Source organism: Serinus canaria, chromosome 3, assembly GCF_022539315.1.
Source record: "Serinus canaria isolate serCan28SL12 chromosome 3, serCan2020, whole genome shotgun sequence".
NCBI lineage: Eukaryota > Metazoa > Chordata > Aves > Passeriformes > Fringillidae > Serinus > Serinus canaria.
Genome location: NC_066316.1, coordinates 112,263,146 through 112,270,048, shown reverse-complemented (window position 1 = coordinate 112,270,048; position 6,903 = coordinate 112,263,146). Strand labels below are relative to the sequence as shown.

The 6,903-nt window shown below is 53.5% G+C and overlaps 1 non-coding gene across 1 annotated transcript; it reads left to right on the top strand.

Moving 5' to 3' along the window:
* Nucleotides 1–4,957: 4,957 nt before the first annotated feature.
* On the top strand, nucleotides 4,958–5,028 carry TRNAG-GCC (transfer RNA glycine (anticodon GCC)). Its single transcript has one exon. It is a non-coding gene; the product is annotated as a tRNA-Gly (tRNA).
* The last annotated feature ends 1,875 nt before the right edge of the window (nucleotides 5,029–6,903 follow it).

The window sequence follows — 6,903 nt, the reverse complement described above, 5'->3', positions numbered from 1 at the left end:
GGAATTAGAGGAAATCTTCAGCTGGGACACAGCTTCCTGTGGGACTTGTGCAGATGGCAGAGCTGGGCTGGCAACACTGAAAAATTGTGTATGTTGGATGATTTTCTGTCTAGTTTTGTGTTTGCCCAAGTAGGGAAGAACTGAGCTGTTCCCTCAGGCTTCCAGCTGAACTCTGGGCTCCCAAACCTGGCACTTGCCTTGTCCTGTCTCTTCCCAAAGCCATCACTGGCCTCTGAGGACTGGGATGCTGCTGAGGCTGGGAGAAGTTGTCTGAGCTTAAGTCGTGGTGTGTAGGAAGAACATCCCTCTCCAAAACTGGAACTGCTTCCTCTGCACAGGTTTTATCTTGGGGGAGTTCTGGCTCTTTGGTGCCTTAATTTATTGCACCCTGAAAGTATAAAAAATCTCCTTAAATCAGTGCTGGGGTTTGGGCTGGATTGTACCTGGTGGGGACAGGGATGGAGCAGAGCCCATCCCAGTGCCCAGGCAACTGCTGGGGAGGGGAGTTCTCCTTTGGCTCTCAGAAATCCAGTGATTTCTGCTGGATTCTGAGAGGGGAATAGAAACAAAGAGACCAAACCCTGTGTGGCAGCCAAGAACCAACTGTTCTATTGCCCCATGGATTTAGGTCTCAAGAATTAAAGTGTTCCTGGGTAACAGCCCCTGAGGGGGATGTTCTGTGCTGGTGGTCACTGGCTGGGCTCTGTCCTTCCCATGGGGTGTGCTCCTGGGGATGGAGAGGGCAGGTCCTGGCTCCTCAGCTCCTCCTGCCTGGTGCCCCAGAGCTGATCTGTGTTGTCTCTTCTTCCAGGGATAGGTTGCTCCAAGCCTGTGACCCTTCCATGGATCCAGGGGCAGCCACAGCTGCTCTGGGCTCCCTGTGCCAGGGCCTGCCCACCCTGCCAGGGAACAATTCCTAATTCCCAATATCCCATCCAGCCCTGCCCTCTGGCACTGGGAGCCATTCCCTGGGTCCTGTCCCTCCATGCTCTCTCCAGCTCTCCTGGAGCCCATGGCAGGGTCACAGTGGGGTTTGGCAGCTGCCTCTCCTCATATCCCCCTGCCCCAAGGCTTTGCCAGAGCCAGGAGCAGTGCACTGGAAGTGGGAGCCCCCGAGGCTCTGGGAGCATCTTTAAGCTCCTTAAATAGAGCTGGCCTGGTGTCACCTCCTGGCCTGTCAAGGATCTGCAGCTGGGAGTTAGAGCTGGTTTGATCTTGGCTCCAGTGAGGGCCCTAAACTCTTCCCTGAGAGCATCCATGCCTGTTTCTGACAGAGCTGGAAAGTCCCTAGGGAAGGGCTGCTTTTAGGAAACCAGCCTTGGCTCCTCCTGGTTTTGCCCACCTCCACCTCTGAGCTGTGTCAAAGCAGTGGCTGAGGTGACACAGAGGCTGCTCTTGGTGGGACAAGGACAGGACAAGAGGAAATGGCCTCAGGCTGTGCCAGGACAGGCTCAGGTTGGATATTGGGAATAATTTCTTCATGGAAAGGGCTGTCCAGCCCTGGCACAGCTGTGCAGGGCAGGGGTGGAGTCCCCATCCTTGGAGGGATTTCAAAGCCCTGTGGATGTGGCACTTGGGGACATGGGACAGCACTTTTGCCTTGGTTGTGCTGGGAATGGCTGGACCTGATGGGCTCAGAGGGCTTTTCCAACCCCAGTGATTCCATGGTAACAGTGGGAGCTATGCTGACCTCTTTGCTTGTGGAAAAGACCCTCTGGTCCATCCAGGTGTAGTCAGACCTGGCTGGAGAAGTCCCCAGGCTGGTCTCCAAGGAAGTGGCTGGGCCATCCATCCCTGCCCCAGGAGCAGAAGTTCTTGGGGTAATTTGCCTCAGCCCACAGCACCTGCAGAGCCTGTTTGGTCAGAGCTGATTGGAGACTTCAAAATCTGCCCCCATCCCTCCCTGCCAGCAGGGACACATTCCTCCTCCTGTCCCTTGGGCTGAAGGGGACGCTGGTGCTGGCAGTGGCCCACAGTGAGGGTCTGTGATCCCAGGGGCCCCGATGGCTTTCCCAGAGTCCAGGGTCTGGGGGTTCAGGTACTGCAGTGGGTGTGAATTCCAGTCTGTTCAATGCTACTGCTGAAATATTTATTGTGTTTAAGCCAAACAGAAAACTAATAAAGTTCAGTAAAGAATAAAATTTTCCACACCTTTTACTGGTGTTTGTCTTTTCTTTCTGCTGATTGTGGTGAAGAGGAGAAGGTGGAGCAGGGAATTTGCTGGAGGGCAGTGAGTACAGATGAATTCATCAAGTGACAGAGTGATTTGGGTGGGGAGGACCAGCTCATTCCATGGGCAGGGACACTTTCCACTGTCCCAAGTGGGTCCAAGCCCTGTCCAACCTGGCCTGGGACCCATTCAGGGGCAGCCCCAGCTGCTGTGGGCACCCTGTGCCAGGGCCTGCCCACCCTGCCAGGGAACAATTCCTCATTGCCAAGATCCCATCCAGCCCTGCCCTCTGGCACTGGGAGCCATTCCCTGGGCCCTGTCCCTCCAGGCCTTGTCCCCAGTCCCTCTGCAGCTCTCCTGGAGCCCCTTCAGGCCCTGGCAGGGGCTCTGAGCTCTCCCTGGATCCTTCTCCTCTCCAGGTGAGCACCCCCAGCTCTGCCAGCCTGGCTCCAGAGTAGAGGGGCTCCATACTCAGAACACATCTGCAGGATGTGGGGGAGCAGCTGGGCTGGGGAGCAGCATGAGTGACATAGGTGACAGCAGTGACAGGGTATTGTCCTGGTTTAGGACAAATTAGGGGAAATCTCCGAAAGGGAGTCCCCTAAAACAAACCTCCAACCACCCCTCCCCCAATACCGGGTTCGGGAAGGAATTCCTCGGAGGAGCAAAGTGGAAAATAAAACCTATTTAATAACAAGTAACAAAGGAACACTCCCCAACACAAGAAAAGAAAAAGAAACCAGGCAGTGTTGTGGAGGGCGCTGATCTTCTTCTTGCAGACTCCGGGGGGTCCTGGACGTCCCAGGTCAGGTCCGGAGCCGGTACGGTATCTTCAGGGGAGGGTAAGAAAGAGGGAAAGGAAAAAAAAAAAAAAAGAGCGCAAAAGAAGGCAAGCCAGCCAAGCTAAGCAGCAGCAGCAAGCAAAAGCAAAAGCAGCCAGCAAGCTAAGCAGCAGCAGCAGCCAGCCTAAAGCAAAAGCCGAGGTGCCCGGTCACCCTCACCCTCCCCGCCCCGCCGCAGCAAGACGGCTGGGGGGGGGGGGGGGAAGAAAGGCCAGACACAACACACGATATTGGGATAAAGGCTGTCACCCCACGACACTCCACCCCTTATCCCATATCGTGAACATACAATGAAAACTTTCATTTCACTTACTCACACCTTTAACACTTACGCATTCCTCTCATCTTACTTGCTCACACCTTTGACACTTACAGTTTCCTTCTGTCTCACATTCAACAAACAATGACATTCATATACGAGTCTCATCCCACAATCAGGTCTCCCTGAGGTACACACCGTGTTGTTCCATCTTTCTGCATTATCCACCATGTATAACCTGGTCCTTGAGCAAAGACAATCCCACGGATGGGTTTGTCTGTACTCGAGGCAGGGTTGATCCATACTGTCTTTCCCAACAAACCTCTGACATGGGCCACTGGGGCTTTATCTCCATCTACTATATTAAGGGGCTCAGACTGCGCAGGACCCGCTCGGTTGGTGGAACCTCTAGTGTTAACTAACCAGGTAGCCTTTGCCAAATGCTGCTCCCAGTTTTTTAAAGACCCCCCACCCAATGCTTTTAAGGTGGTTTTTAACAATCCATTGTACCTTTCCACTTTCCCTGCAGCTGGTGCATGATAGGGGATATGGTACACCCACTCGATGCCATGTTCCCTAGCCCAAGTATTAATAAGATTGTTTTTAAAATGAGTTCCATTATCCGACTCAATTCTCTCGGGAGTACCGTGCCTCCAAAGGACCTGCTTTTCAAGGCCCAAGATAGTGTTACGGGCTGTAGCATGGGACACAGGGTAGGTTTCCAACCATCCCGTGGTGGCTTCTACCATGGTTAGTACATAGCGCTTGCCTTGGCGGGTTTGAGGCAGTGTGATGTAATCAATCTGCCAGGCCTCCCCGTACTTGTACTTAGACCACCGCCCCCCATACCAGAGGGGCTTCATCCGCTTGGCCTGCTTAATGGCAGCACACGTCTCACAGTCACGAATAACCTGAGAGATACTGTCCATGGTTAGATCCACCCCTCGGTCTCGTGCCCACTTATAGGTGGCATCTCTACCCTGGTGACCTGAGGCATCATGGGCCCATCGTGCTAAGAATAACTCTCCCTTATGCTCCCAGTCAAGGTCTATCTTCAACTCCCCTATCTTTGCAGCCTGATGTACTTGCTGGTTGTTTTGCTGCTCTTCATTAGCCCTACTCCTGGGGACATGGGCGTCTACATGGCGAACCTTCACAGGTAACTTCTCTAACCGAGTAGCGATATCTTTCCACTCTTCCGCAGCCCAAATTGGTTTTCCTCGGCGCTGCCAGTTCGCCTCTTTCCATCTCTTCAGCCATCCCCATAGAGCGTTGGCTACCATCCAAGAATCGGTATACAAATAGAGCCTTGGCCACCTCTCTCTCTCTGCAATACCTAGGGCCAGTTGAATAGCTTTGATTTCGGCGAATTGACTAGATTCGCCCTCTCCTTCAGTAGCCTCTGCGACCCGTCGAGTGGGACTCCATACAGCTGCCTTCCACCTCCGTTTCATCCCTATGACGCGACAAGAACCATCGGTGAATAGAGCGTAACGTGTTTCTTCTGCTGGCAACTGATTGTATGGCGGGGCTTCCTCAACCCGGGTCACTGGCTCTTGCTCCTCATCTGCGACACTAAAGCTTTCACCTTCGGGCCAATTTGTAATTATTTCCAGGATCCCAGGGCGATTTAACTTCCCAATTCGAGCGCGCTGCGTAATGAGGGCAATCCACTTACTCCAAGTAGCATTGGTGGTTCAGTGGTAGAATTCTCGCCTGCCACGCGGGAGGCCCGGGTTCGTTTCCCGGCCAATGCACCAAAAAGTTAACTGTCCTGGTTTAGGACAAATTAGGGGAAATCTCCGAAAGGGAGTCCCCTAAAACAAACCTCCAACCACCCCTCCCCCAATACCGGGTTTGGGAAGGAATTCCTCGGAGGAGCAAAGTGGAAAATAAAACCTATTTAATAACAAGTAACAAAGGAACACTCCCCAACACAAGAAAAGAAAAAGAAACCAGGCAGTGTTGTGGAGGGTGCTGATCTTCTTCTCGCAGACTCCGGGGGGTCCTGGACGTCCCAGGTCAGGTCCGGAGCCGGTACGGTATCTTCAGGGGAGGGTAAGAAAGAGGGAAAGGAAAAAAAAAAAAAGAGCGCAAAAGAAGGCAAGCCAGCCAAGCTAAGCAGCAGCAGCAAGCAAAAGCAGCCAGCAAGCTAAGCAGCAGCAGCAGCCAGCCTAAAGCAAAAGCCGAGGTGCCCGGTCACCCTCACCCTCCCCGCCCCGCCGCAGCAAGACGGCCGGGGGGGGGGGGGGGAAGAAAGGCCAGACACAACACACGATATTGGGATAAAGGCTGTCACCCCACGACAGGTATGAAGCTGTCCCAAGAGCAGCAGAGGAGGCTGCAGGCTGGTGGCCAGTGAAGCACAGGCAGACGACTCTTCAACTAACTAAAGTTGAAAAGAAGTAATAAATAGTATTATTATTAGTTATTAATTGATAGAATTATTAGTAATAAAATAAGTAATACATTGTATTTATTACAATGCTGGATGCATGTGGAATTGTTTCCAAAGCCATGTGGGAGGAGTTGCAGTCTCCTGCTCTCTATACAGAAAAGGTTTTACATATCCAAGAGGTTTCTAAGGATGCATAATACATAATTATTATGCTTTCTAATATAATCAGCTGAATATCCATTACAGCTGTGCAGTTGTCCTCTTTAATTGGGTCAGTGGGCTTCTGGGGAGGAAGTAAGACATCTTCCTCATGGTAAACCAAGCTGACAGGGCTCCTTGACTTTGCTGCTCACATCCAAACCTTCTCTCCTTCTTAGAAGCCAGTGGTATTTATGGCTCCTGCACTCTTGGAATACTTCACCTGCCATTCCCAACCTTGTTTCAGTTATCCCCACCTGGTACCGACTGATTTTCTTGTTAAGCTCTAATCACAGTAGATGATCTTTACTAACTATATTTCTAACTTAACCCCTTGACTCAGCCAGCCCTGAGCAGAGCCCAGGAGTCCTGCGGCCTCTCCCGTGCCCTGGGCCGTGCGCTTCCCCCCGGGATAAAGCCTAGGTGTATTTAAGCCTTGCCTTCTCCTTCCTCAGCTTCTCCACTGCTTCCCCTAAGCGGATTGCTGCGGTAGGTGTAATGGCATTAAGGGATTGCGACTGACAATAGGTTTTGGCAGCGCACCGTGTGCCGGCGGTGCGGGCTGCTCCCACCTTCCCGGGGCTGCTCCCACCGTCTCGGGAATGCTCCCGCCTTCACGGGAGGGGAGAGCCACCTTCCCGGGGCTGCTCCCACCTTCCCGGGGCTGCTCCCACCTTCCTGAGGCTGTTTCCACCTTCCCGGGGCTGCTCCCACCTTCCCGGGGCTGCTCCCACCCTTTCAGACCAGCTCTCACCTTCCTGGGGCTGCTCCTACCTTCCTGGGGCTGCTCCCACCCTCTTGGGGATTCTCCCACCTTCCCGGGGCTGCTCCCACCCTCTCAGGAATGCTCCCACTTTCCCGAGGCTGCTCCCATCTTCATAGGGCTGCTCCCACCCTCCCAGACCAGCTTTCATCGTCCTGGGGCTGCTCCCACCTTCCCGGGGCTGCTCCCACCCTCCCAGACCAGCTCCCACCTTCTCGAGGCTGCTCCCACCCTCTCGGGAATGCTCCTGCCTTCACGGGAGGGGAAGGCCAC